We start from the raw sequence: 14501 nt of genomic DNA, 5'->3' as shown, positions 1-14501 counted from the left end.
TTTGGATGCCAGTCTATGAGTAACACTTCACATTTATTCAGTTCAGTCTGTGTGGCTGGGAAAAGGAAAGGCCACAACAAAAAGATTATTGTCACTAGTACAGTTAACAGGATGATTATGCAATACTTCTGAGGAAAGGGTTGTTCTGCATTCCTTTGTCTTCTGGACTCTATCATTTTTACTCTTAGCATGTGACAAGATTTTTGTCCAGTTCAAAGTTTTTGACTAATTTACAGTGCATCAGGTGGATCCAGGAGGTGCGCTCCGCTATCTTGACTGCAGTGTGTGTCGACAGAAGCACTTGATATGGACCTTCCCACTTTGGTGATGCCCAATTCTTTTTCTTTACTGTCTTCACCCAGATCCAGGTGCCAGGGGACACTGCCACTTCTGACGGTCTGGTTAGTTTTTTATCTGAAACAGAATTTGGCTGCAACAAATGTTTAGAATTTAACAAGTTTCGCATATACTCAGCTAGTGTACTGTCAGCTTCCTTGTCTGCGAGCATGAGAGATTTCCACTGAGGTATATAATAAGCCCATCCAAATAATTTTTCAAAAGGAGTCAATCCTTTTGCATTTGGAACAGTTCTCATGCTCAACAGTGCCAGGGGCAGACAGTACACCCAATTTCTCTGTGTTTCTACTGTTAACTTCCTTAGCTTATTCTTTAAAATCCCATTATGCCTCTCTACTAGCCCTGCAGATTGTGGATGATACACACAATGATTTTTTAAAGAAATACCAAAATGTCTACCTGACTGTTGTATGGTCTGGTTTACGAAGTGTGTGCCGTTGTCACTGTAGATCCTTTCCAGAATGCCAAATCTAGGGATGATTTCTTTAACAAGAACTTTGGCCACAGTTGCCGCGTCTTGATTTTTAGTTGGAAAGGCTTCCACCCATCTGGAAAACATATCTACAATGACAAGACAATACTTCTTATTTTCACATTTATTCAACTCTATGAAATCCATACAGATAGTATGAAATGGATACGGTGCTGTAGGGAAACTCCCTTGCTTGGGGTTTAACGCACTTTGTGCATGATGTTTATTACAAACATGGCACATCGAACAGAATTTTTTACAGTAATTTAAGAACCCATATGTCGTGTACACTTGGTTCACCAGCTGTACCATCCCCCCTGTTGAGACATGGCACTGCCCATGGCTCAACAAAGCTGCATATCTAAACAAATTAGACGGCAATATCGGTTTCCCTTCTTTAGAGATGTACAGCCCCTTTTTGAGAATTGCTCCTCGTTTTACCCATCTTTGTTTTTCAACTTGCGTAGTAAGTGTCTGCATTGTCTTTAACATTTCTAAGTCTAAAATCTCAGAGGGCTGTAAATCCTCATTCAAAAGAAATACTTCTGAAGCTGCCTGCTTTGCAGCTGTATCAGCTCTCACATTACCTTTTGAAATCCTGTCCTGTTGCTTGGTATGAGCTGTGCATTTACAAATAGCTACTTTCTGAGGTAACTGAATAGATTCTAAAAGATCTAAAATAAACTGTGCATGATTGATTAGTTTGACAGTAGATGCTATCATTCCTTGATTTTTCCACTCTTGTGCAAAAACATGTACAGTAGAAAAAGCATACTGGCTGTCAGTAAAAATGTTCACACATTTACCCTTTGCTAAGGTACATGCCCGTATCAAGGCAATCAATTCTGCTGCCTGTGCAGATAAAGTGTGTGGTAGAGATTTTGCTTCTATAATGTCAGTATCAGAAACTACTGCATATCCTACTAGGTTCTGTCCTGCAGGACCCCTTTTGCATGAGCCATCCATGTAGTATGCTACCTCGGCATCATCCAAGGGAACATCCGTAAGGTCTTTTCTAGGCAGTGTCTTTTGCTCAATCACCTGCAGGCAGCTGTGTGGTGTGCCATCTGCAGGAGTTGGGAGCAATGTAGAAGGGTTCAAAGTCATACATCATTCAATTGTCATATGAGGTTGGCTCAACAATATAGTCATACAGGAAAGATGCCTAGCAGGGGAAATATATGCTACTTTCTCTTACAGTAAAATAATCGTGACTGCATGAGGCACTCTCAATATGAGAGGGTGGAACAAAATTACTGAGGCCAAAGCCTGTACTGCCATTGCAGCTGCAACTACTGCTTGTACACAGTGGGGTAAAGACCATGCCACTGGGTCCAGTTGTGATGAATAATAAGCAATAGCGCATTGCTTGTCCCCATGCTGCTGTATTAATACTGATGTCATACAACCTTGCTTACAATCTACAGTTTGGAAAAAACATTTATGATAGTTCGGTAATCCCAAAACTAATGAGGACGCTATAAACTGTTTCAGTTTGCAGAAAGCAGATTCTTCTTCTGGTGTCCATTGTAACAAATCCTGTGCTGCCATAGGCTTTTTATAAATCAGGTTAGTCAACGGTGCAGATTCCAAGGCATAGTTTAGAAAAAACAAGTTAAATGCCTAGGATATGGAATCCAGCTCCGACAAAAATTAGTCGTACCCAGGAAGGACATCATTTCCTTCTTGGTAGTGGGTTTTGGTGCTTGCAAAATCGCTACTTTTCTGTCCTCATCTAATGTCCTACCCTCCTTGGATATTACATATCCTAGGCATTTAACTTGTTTTTTCTAAAGCTGCAGTTTATTTCTGTTTACTTTATGTCCTTCAGTGGCTAAAAATTGTAATAGCGCTATGGTATCTTCTTTGCAATCTTGCTGGGTGGGGGCCGACAGCAGGATATCATCAACATGAAGCAAAATCTGACAACCTCTTGATGGGGTAAATCCCGCCAAGTTGCTTGCCATTTCTTGTGAGAATATTGTTGGACTTTCACAATACCCCTGTGGTAGTCACGTATATGTATACCTTTTCCCCTGAAATGTGAATGCAAACCAAACCTTAGGGTGCATCGGTATCGAGAAGAATGCATTGCTGATATCTACCACAGAAAAATATTTCTGTTGTGGTTTTAAATCATTCAACAGGGTGTGTGGGTCTGGCACCATAGGTGCCCTTGGTATTACTGCGTCATTTACAGCTTGTAAATCTTGGACCATACGCCACTCTCCATTCGCTTTTTTAACAGGAAATAAGGGTGTGTTACATGGTGAATCAAAAGATTCCACCAGCACCCCTTCCTTAAGTAAAGCTGCTATAATAGGTTTGATTCCTACCTCTGCATCTTTTCTTAAGGGATACTGTCTTTTTTGTGGTATAAATGCTGACTTTGGCGTAATAGTAACTGGTCCCGCTGTACGAATAAGTCTTACATCTGACTTTCCTGTTGACCAGAGAGTTTCTGGTATATTCTGTAAGGCATTCTCTTCCTCCTTCAATAGGAGTGCTAATCAGCTGTCCTTGCTAGACTGCAAATGTACAGCTGGGTGGGTCTGAGTTATCCAATTCAACTTCTACATTTATATTCCCTGTTCTGACAGTTCTATCTCTGTTTTTCCCATCTTGGGACTTTTTCTCCTAAGTCTATCCATTTCACATTCTTGTCCTTAGTTAAGCTAACATGTGGTAATCGATTAGATTTATAAAGTGCAAAGAACTCCTGGGGCAATGAACAGCTGACTACACTGTTCCCTTCTGTGTCCCAGTACAGATTACGTAATATCAATCTGTTTGCACGATTTCTAAACAATTCTTGCTCATATTCCTTATCAGGTCCTGGTGTGTTACAATAATACAGAGTACAGTGCAACAAATGCTGTTTATCAATGTCAAGGGAGGGGAACTTGCTGATGGCTACATTCATCAACTCTTCAGTCACTGCCCTTGGACCAGTTGTAACCAAGTCCTGGCTGTACCAATAAGACATTTTACCCTCCATTTGCACTGTAAAGGTATCAATTTGTCTCTGTGCTTCCATACCCTGCATAGTCGGAACTACTGCTATACCAAATAGCTGCATAAGGTCTCTGCCCAAGAGGTTTACTGGGCATTTTGCAGAAACAACAATTTTGCTTTTCTGGGTCAATCCTGAAACAGGATCAGTTATTGCAATATTATGGGAGAGGGGCTCACAATACAGCTGTCCATTAGCTGCTTTCACTAATATGTAATCAGGTGACTCTGAGTTCTCTGGCAGTTTGGGGGGATGTATCAGGGTCCGTGATGCCCCTGAGTCACACAAGAATCTGACTTCCCTCCCTTCTACCAGGAGTGTAACTTCTGGTTTCGTATCTGCTAAATAGAGCTGTAAGCTCAATAAAGCCAAATCTAATATTTTATTTTCTTCACTATCCATGACTTCCTGCACTTCCTCTATTTCTTCTGTCACATTCTCTACTCCCTCTATCACATTCTCATTTGTCATTTCTCTGCTATCCCCTTGTAGTGATTCCTGACTATCATATAGTCAGTCCTCACCCTCCTTATCGTCCGTGGTTGCTTTCTTGTTTTTCTTGCAATCCCTTGCCAAGTGTCCCTTTTTACTGCATTTATAACATTCACCCCTTTTCTTTCGCCCTTCAAAGTCCTCTGATCACTGATCAGATTGTTTGTTTCCCTGAGCATTTCTCTTGCCTTTTTTCCCGGACTCTACTACATAAACTTCTGCTCCATCTTCTACAGAAAATACTTGAGCTTTCTTTTTCTTTTTGCTATTAAAATGCCTTTCGGCATGCCTAGCATATTCAAGTAATGACTGTAACCTGCTTGTACGATGATCTACCATGTGCTTTGTAATAAAGCTGCTTATGGGTGCAATACTGCCTTTCAAAAATGCATTCTTTAACTGTGGCTCATATGGAGAATCGTGCGTCTGATCTTCAGGAACCTGCATTCCACAATGGTTATTAAAACATTCTTATAGTCTGGCATAATATCTGTCAATAGTTTCACCTCCCTGTTGGATGCATTGATTAATGCAAGTCCAGTCTGCCCTAGGCTTCCATTTCTCAGAGATGTGGTCTGTAAGACCTTTAACTCTGTTGTCTAATAGTGCGCTGCTATGTGGGAGGGGCCTGAGTGCAGCGTCACAGGGATTCCAGTCGCCACTAATCATGTGCCAATCTGGTCCTACAATTTGTCTGACTACTTTTTCTACCTCTTCTCCATTTAAATTATAACTTAGCCTCATTCCTTGCAAATCTTCTAAGAACTTTCTAAAATTAACTTTTGGATGGGGAATTCCCTCAGTGGCTTTCCGGATGTCTTCCGGAGTCCAGGGTCTATACACTAGAATAGTCGGGTTCTGACCTTCTTGCCTTGCCTGAGGATTAGGCACTTCTATAAGTGGGCATATTTCTTCTTCACTCATAGATCGTGAATTTCTACCCATTTTATATAACTCAATGTCCCATTTTGAGTTTCTTGCCATGTTCGAGACCTGGTCTTGACGGGATCTCTAATAAATGGCTTTGCTTTTGTAGAGTCTCTACTTACAGTGACAGCAGGATATCGCGGGGGTGGACTAACTTGTTTACTTGCCCCATATTCTGGTAAGGGAGGCAGAGGGGCTGATGCTATTACTAAGTTATTGTCCTTCTTATCTAAAAACATTGCTTTTGAATTATTCTTTTGTTCCCTTTGGTTCACTTCCTCAATCCACCTGTGTGCCTGAGGAATTCCTAATTGATGTTGCTTTTTTACCCGATCTTTAGAATCGGTTTTAAGCTGTATGACAAGTTTGACAAGGGAGGGTTTTTCTAGTTTACCATCAAATTCATACTTATTAACCCATTTTGAGTAGTATTTAATATTATCAGCACGCTGTGACTGCATGTATTTCGCGTCTTCGGTTAACGGCGGACTTTGGGATCTTTTTGTGCAATTATTACCCATTTTATCCTATCCTTTTAATCATTACATAACTCCTTATTTTTTAACGTGGTACCACGGATTTTGTTATAGTCTCTTCAGAATGACTGCCTACCTGCTCCCTGATCTATGATAAGGCAGCAATCTTGTTTGTCCCTGACTTATAATAATAATAGTCCTAACAAAAACAATGTAAATCTAGTCCTTGACCTAAAACAGAAAAAGAAGGTAGATTCACCTTACCTGAGCCTTCGTGATTGATCACCTGGTTCGAGTAAACCCATCCTTCAGTCGCAGATCAGAAAGTGGCTGGCCTCTTTTGTATGACAATTCAGTTGGAGGGCTTTTCAACTAAGAAGAACCGATGTGGTTTTGTCCCCGTATGGTTTCAAGCCACCTGGCCTGTCTGATCCGAGGCGAAGTGAGGGTTTCCGGTCCGAAGGACCAATCTGTCAAAGGAAAAAACTTCAAAGACCAATACACGGAAGGTTCAGTTATGGCACTTTTAATTACTTGCTGCAAGGAGGCAAAAACATGCAAATACAAGGATTTGTCTAACTACTAACAGGAAGTATTCTTATTCTTATACTGTTTTACAAGACATGGCCTTCTATGGCTGACGTAATCAAACACAACTTTCGGTATTGTTCTACAGCAGATGTTACTCAGATTTTCTGCTGACATGACTAGATTTGTGGGAAACTTTTGAGAAAAACAACCTGGCCTTGGTAGACACTATTTCATTTACAGGCTTCTATTGTACAGTGTTACATTTCAAGGTACTCTTCTAACTCAGATACAAGCAAATGCTGATTGCAGTTCATATTTTCAAACAGGCGTTGTCCTAATTATATATAGCTTCTACAGCTGTGTATTTTTTCACAGCACAAATGGAACTTCTTGTCTAAGTTTCATACAAGTAGTATTGTTCTATTCATTATTTTCCCAATGCAAGCAGAAATCATCTGCTTCTCAGTAAATTTCAAAGGCAAAAGCAAAGATTTCAGCTAACAATACAAGGTCAGAAAGCATCTGCAGTTTGTACAGATTTATGCAGTATGAAATAGAATAAATGTGTTAACCCTTTTCAAGCTCTAAATGCACTAAGCATATTACTAATACACACATTAATACATATTTTTCTGACATGGACTCTATGAAGAATGAGTTAAATTGGGTGGCTAAGTCCATGTTAGAGGCATCTGGGTTAGCGCAAGCATTTTCTTTTTTTTCCCGAGTTGAGGAGAGATGAAATTCCTTTCCAAAATAGTTTGGGATTGGTGTTGTAGTTGGTTTTGGAGGGTGGAAAAGTAGTCTTTGCGGTCTGAGGTAATAAGTATTTTGACTTTATTTCATAGTGTTTTATATTCATTAAGGGTGATAGTGGTTTTATTTTTATGGTACCGTGTCCAGGCTTTGCCACGGAGTCACATAGTAGCTAAGGTGTATTTGGTTAGCCAGGGTACAGGGTTACTTTTTGTATGTTTTGTTTTTAGAGGGGCAAAGAAGTTGAGCAGGTTTGTGAAAGTAGAGTTAAAGTAGGAGAGAGCATTATCTAGGGGACGAGTCTTTAATGGGTTCCAGTTTGTGCTTTTTAGTGCATTTGAGGTTTTAGAATTGAAGTTTTTTAGGCAGCGAGTGGAAATATAGATGCAAGTTAGTTGTATGAAAGAAGGGAGATGGCAGGCAAAGAGCCACTATCAGAGATATAGTGAGGCTCAAGGTCAAGGAAGAATGAAGGTCAATAATAATAAAAAAAAAAAAAACAATCAGTGGAGTGGAAGTTAAGTTCAGAGGAAAGTATGCAAGGGGGTAAGGGATGCTCTAGCAGTGGTATAGGGAAAGGATTAGAGTAGTTCAGAGAGGTAAAGGTGGCAACACATGAAGGAAGGGAAAGTTAAAGAGTCTGTGGGAGGGCTTGGAAAGAAAATAAAGTGAAAGAAACTGGGGGAGGGGATGGAGAGAGAGTGGACATGGATGTCACTGTGGCTTAGCTGGCTGGAACCAGTACTGACAGGGGCAGGTCAGCAGTGTGAAACAGCGCTGAAAATAACAATCAGAAAGGAAGCAACTGTGAAAATCAGAGCTGAAGAGGTAAGAAGAGAGCAAGCCAGAGATGGAAATGTTGCAGATATAAATTTAAAAGCAGGAGACAAAGGGTACAGACAATGTACTAGGGGTTAATGCTAGGGCTATACCAACCTGGGACACATATTCTAAGAGCTCCATGATGATTGTCTTCATATAGTCCAGGAGGTACATCTTATGTCATTTATACCCACATGGACTATGACTGAGTCATACTGGTACTTGCAGCCCAATGATCTGAGTGCATGCATACTATGGCAGATCCTAGCCCCTGATAAGCAACTAACCATGACTTTCTCCTTACTCAGCCTGGTGAGAAAGACTTCAGTGTGCCTCATGATGGAGTCTCCAATGACCAGAATGTTAGATTGTGTGGTGGGTTGCCTTATGGGCTTAGAAGAAGAGGCTCCATGAGATGTGGCTGTACATGTTGACTTGGATGCTGTTTTGAAAGAGTGCATTTGGGGATGCTGAGGGTATTTGTTATGTGTACTTCATCTAGTATGTGTTTGGGGTTTGCATTTAAGTGCCTCAGCATATGTGGGTCGATATGTCTGCTTTGAGATGTGTGTAATGGGTGCAGTGTGTGTTCAGCCTAACTGACATTGAGTACATTTATGTGAGTGCTTTGTCTCTAGTGACATTGTATAAATACATCTCTCACATGCCATATATTTATTTGAGAATTAACTAGTTGTCTGTAAACATGAGGCGATGTCTACACTGCCTCAGGATGCCCATAAGTACCAAGCTGGTAACAGAGAAAGTGGGATCATTCGAATCCATGGCAACAGACCTTTTTTTATTGTTTAGAAGTTGGAGTGAGAATATAAAACAACATCAGGTGTAACTGGTTTGCAACTCTGTGACAGTGCTTGTCACTGCAAACCAGTTGTCTTGCATGCATTGTGAAATTGCAGTCGTGGTTTTACAGGAAAACTGTAACTCAGTGTGTCTGTGTCTATAGAGGGCACTGCCAAACACTCAAAGTGAAACTAATGAGTAGACCCTGAAAATTTAAAGAAGTATTTAGGCAGATATTCTGAAGTTAGAAACAATCAATCAGCGCTTACTAAAAATAAAGAATTAGGTTTTCAAGAATGATGAAAAGACAATAGTCATGTGAATGGCTTCTGCCTGGCTACTATTAGTGCTGGTCTCACCACAACTTCACTCTGCTGGGATATAATGCTCCTTTCTTCTTCTCTCACCAGAAGTAAAACATTAGCACCAATTTAGCATCAATTCCAAGATGAGAAGTAGGCTACAGCCTGTTTGGTGATCCACAGTCTTGTCCCAGATAATGCAAGGGTCTGTAGACTTGTTGTAGCCTTTTCCTTTTAGATGTCTTGAATAGCAACCAGACCAATCAGGAATGTCAAGCACAGACACTCACTGCCCACCCCAAAACATTGAGGAATCAATGCACTCTGCTTCTTCTCTCACCAGGAGCAGAATATAAATTTGAAGCTGGCATTCATGAAGTAGTTATTCGGTTTTCCAGTGATCAGCAGTTTCCTAGAAATAATGTTTCTGTGCTTCTTCTCTCACAGGGAGAAAACAGAAGCCCCAATCCCAAGATGACTACTGAGAGGCAGAATGTGGGCTGTCCAATAATTGGTGGTCTTGTAATAGATGTTGCAGATTTTAAAGCTAAGATAAAAAAAATGGATTAATATCCTAAGCACTGCAATGTGCACTAAGCAGTTAGATTTGAAAGATGGGGTGACTTAAGCTTTAGCTGTCTAACTGGAAAGTCACTAATTTAAAAAATAGCAAGATAGATTGAAAAGGGGTAGGTGCTTTGTATTCTTATTCTATGGAATACAGTGGGATGGCCAATAAATGTAAATATTTAAAGGAGAGTGATTTCACAAAATGATAATTTTGTGCTTACTCACAACAGCCAGTGAAAGGTGAGAGGGAAGGAGATATGTGGTCAAATTAACATAAGGGGCAGGCAATTAGAAAGACAGTTGTATTCAACAGCACAACAGCACCATGGTGGGACAGTGAGATAAAAAGTCTGTGTGGCTCACAAGAGACAAAGCTATGGTTTCTTAAGCAGACTACAAGTAAAACACAGTATAAAGAAAACAAATCACAGTATACAAAATAAAAGAAGGCAATAAAGTAATACAAATACAAGAAAGGAAAAGCAAACCAATATTTCAATCACAGCAAGTTGTGACAGAGTCTGAGTGAGCTTTTTCAGTAAAGCTTTGAAATGTTTTATTTTCCCCTTAAACAGAAGGTTTAGTTCCTAGCTCCAACCTCAGTTCACAGATAATTAACCTTACTTGACCTGTTCTGACTTCGGTCTGACTCTTTAATTGACCTGTAATTTCTGCGTGACTCACAAGAGACACAGCTGTTGTCTCTTTCCTGGTTTTAATAAGTAATTAAAAGCAGACTACAAGTAAAACAGTGTGTAAAGAAAGTTAGTCAGAGTATACAAAATAGAAGAAGGCAGTAAAGAAATACAAAATACAAGAGATTGAAGTAAACTAACCTTTCCCTTCATAGAACGTTGTGGCAGAGTTTGGGTGAGCTTTTCCAGTAAAACCTAGTGATATTTTTATTTTATGGAACAAACAAGGTAATGAAGCTAAGTATTTTGTTTCCTGTGTTAACAGTATTACTTTTTTTCTAAAACGTATACACAAAAATTTGAGCAATTCTATTGATTATTTAGATGTCACTATTTTTAAGGATGAATTGAATAGGCATTTTGGTACTAAGATTTTTAGGAAACCTACATTTTCTGACTGTTACTTAGAATATAACAGGTGTCATCCATTCCATGTTAAGAAAAATATTTTTAAATGTCAATTAGTGGGGGTGTAGAAGATGTGCTCTGATTTTGAACATTTAAAAACTGAGGTAGATAATATAACTTCTATGTTTTCAAAGAGATGGCATCCTGCTAGTTTACTGTCTAAATTAAGTAATGAAGTTTCAAATTGCTGGGATACAAAATTTAAACCATTGCTAGGCATTGACTTTGATTGGGCTTTACTTTCTGACACCCTAAATTTCTCCACAAACAATACACTTTAATTCCATGGTTGTTATGTCTGGTCCTTGTTCTAAGGAGGTAAAAAGTATTATTGCACACAAATGGAACTTTTTAAGGTTGATGAGAATGTGTACAAAATTTTGGGTGAATGTCCTAATTTTGTTTACAAAACTTGTTGTAATATGAAGAATCTTTTTGAACATTAGCTTTCAATGAAAACCTTCAAGCCATACAAAGGTATTAGAAAATGTGGTTCTTGCACCAATGTAATTTTATATGCTCGAACAGGAATATATTACAGTGGGGTTTCCAACTCATAGGATATATTTAAAGGATGGCAATTGTACCTGCAAAGGAGTGATATATATATTGCTACTCTGCTAGGAATTTGTCTTTTTGGAAAAGTTTGGATTTGAAAAGTGTTGTTGTTGTTGTTGTTGTGTCTTTCGGCTTTTCCCAGTTAGGGGTCACCACAGCAGAACTCCGGTCCGCTAATGATTGGCAGTTGATTTTTACGTGCCGAGTTGCCAGCCTTGATGCACAACCTTCAATGAAGGTACGCCCATTCATGCATGTCTCCACGCAGAAGACGCTCTAGCTGAGAATCGAACTGGACAGCATCTTACGAAAAGTGTTGTACAAGCTGCAATTTGGTCCTGTCTGCATTATTTTACAAAGCACTATAAGCTTGATTCCTTCTCTATGTCTAGATCAAGCTTTGTAAGGACCATTCTCCAGGGGTTTCTGGACCTTTCTCCTTCCACCCCCCCCCCAAATGCAGTAAGCTAGGGTGCTGTACACATATAGCAAAGGCTACTACAATGTGATGAACATAGTACAGTTGTGTAGGTAAACCTACCATAATACTAGATGCTCAAATGACAACTGCTGCAGTAGTCACTATCTCCCTCCACCACCCTTGCTTTGTGTTGTGTCGTTTATTCCATGGTGTGGTTATTTATGTTTCTTCTTATTATTATTATCCTTTCAGGGCTCAGCCTTCCTATTTCTGTTGGTAGGAAAGCTTTGAAGTGCCTGGTGCCCAAACTCATCATTTTGTCAGTTCAGCTCAAGCTGCCTGACAGTTTGGGTACATGTAAGGTACCCTGAAGCATTGGAAGCTGGGTGACTATGCTATCCTTGGCAAGATATAACCCATATAGTTAAGGCTAGTGCAGCAGTGATCATTTGAATATCTACTGTTATGGTAAGTTAACTTACACAGCTGTACTTTATAATGATTTTATTGTTATACCCTTTCATGTGTAAAACACCTTATTTCTTTTTATAATGAAGGGGTGTCTGTCAAAACTAGCCCTTCATTAATGTCAAAACTGTTATCAGCAGTGTCTTAGCTAGTCTATTTAACTGATAGTCTTTTATGCAAACTAGCAAAGTGATGCAGAACATTGTGGTTGCCATAGGATATCCACTAAGAACTTAAGATATTATACTTGGAGAACTGAGATATACTAGAAGAACCATGATCATTAGAAAATCTTACATTTTATTTAATTAAAAAAAGAAAGTTTGCCAGCCAATAAGGGGTATATTATCAAAATACTTGGCTTATTACACCTGCTTTTGTTGTAAGAAACATAATGAATTCTACAGGGTGCTATAAAAGTACATTGCAGTAGGACTGCAGCTACATTGCAGCAAATTTCAGAAAAAGTTTTGCACTAAATATTTTAGAAGCAGCTACATGGACTATTGTATACAAGTCATGATAAATTACAAGTCAAATGCACAATCTAATGTATCAATATATTTTTGGTATGGCTTAACTAAGTGTTATCCTATAGTCTCCATCTCTAAGGGAGATGACAGCATCCATTGAGAGTCTTCCCAAATGTTAGAATTGGCTGTTATGATTACTCTTCCTAAATGAGACCCTATAGTAGTGTGTAAAGTGCTTATAGTAGCAGATCTTTGAAGCAAGGTCACTGGAATATAACATTATCATCATACTATCCACTAAAAAAGTTGCACATAGTTAACCCCAGCTATGAGACATAAAGGGATGGAGCCCTGATTTCATCCTTGATAAACCATGTTCAGTCAGAGGCTCAGGCACTGGAGTAGTCGAGAAGTGTACTAGGATGAAGTGGCTTTGTGTTAACTCACCCACTCTGAGATGGAGGAATGGGTTTCCGCATGTGATCTGCAATGCCCTCAGTGATGGAGACAGTGCTGTAATCACCTGTGAGACTGCTGTAAAACATTTGTCATACAAAAGTGGGTTGGAGCTTACTAACACTGCATGCAATGATGTATGTGATGTTATTAGCTCCATCAGGTTAGGGGACATATAAAAAATTCTATGTCATATGCAGGACAATGTGTGCACTAGCACTGAATGCTCTCCCCAGTTTACAAATAGAACAGTCAAGTCCCAGTCCTGAGGGCAAGCATAAGGTATAGTAAATTGAAAAGGATGATGGTTAACTGAAGGTTATGCACTGGTGCCATGGTTAACTGGCGCTTATGCACAAGGGTCATGATTACATGGGAATGTGTTTAACTGGTGAATATGCAATGTGGGGGTCAAAGAAAAACAAATAAAAATGTTCATAGTTTTGTTATAACTCTTGGACACTTTACTGCACAATTATTTTATTTACTGCAACAACATTATTTAATGTTTAACTTGCCACAATCACAAATTTCTATGAGGCCTATGGGGGGGGGGGTCTGAAGAAATCTAGACAGCTCTCTGCAGTCCTGGCTGACTGTGAGTGCCTTGCAATCAACCAAGGAAGCAGTGAACTGAGGCCTGAGACCAGCTTAAAGCTTCATAATGAACTGATCACAACTAATGATCGTTGAGTGGGACAGAAGAGCACATGTTGGTAAACCCAAAATGTTCGGTTTACTTTTTCATTGTCCTTTCCTTGATGGTCTCTTAAGGTAAGTACCTTACATATAACTATACCATCTTAAACTAATATGGATCTTAACTGTATATTACTGGAATAGTTAAGAATTCATGTAATGATCAAATCTTCTCTTTCCAGAAACAGCTGTGTTACTTTCCTTCAACTATTTAGTAATAATAGATCATGAGATCATGAAACATACATTATACATCTGCAAAAAGAACAGTTATGTGAAAAATATCATTTATATTATTTATTTCTGTTTTGCCATTTCTAACCATCATTCCTAAAGTATATTTCGAATGCAAATATATAGGTCCCTTTATAACCATCTTGAAGAAAGTGAATACTGGGTCAGTGCTATCAATGATGAACAAGAATACTGATTCTTAGATGTATTGTAAGTTCTGAGAAAGTACATAATATGAGGAATCGGTCAAGCAATTCAGTTTTTCCAGATGATCTGTTCAGCATATCATACACATGATTGTCACAATAGCTGATGTTACATACTCTAGCACAGTGTTATTAAATACAAACTGTTTGGCTTGTTATAAAATGTTTATTCATGAAAGTAGTACTCTGAAACATTTTTTTTCCTTGTCAGTCTTTGAAATAAGTTAATCAAAAGAAGATATTGACATAAGCTACAGGATACAGAAATCACTATACCCTGAAGTGTACAAATTCCTTCAGCACCACATTAATCATTGTCTCTTAGACAATTACAGGAAACAAGTGATTGTACAAGCAGACC

This window comes from Protopterus annectens, chromosome 3.part1 (genome assembly GCF_019279795.1).
Source record: "Protopterus annectens isolate FY-2018-M chromosome 3.part1, PAN1.0, whole genome shotgun sequence".
Taxonomy (NCBI): Eukaryota; Metazoa; Chordata; order Ceratodontiformes; family Protopteridae; genus Protopterus; species Protopterus annectens.
The sequence above is the reverse complement of the archived record's forward strand: the minus strand, read 5'-3'. Positions refer to the sequence as shown.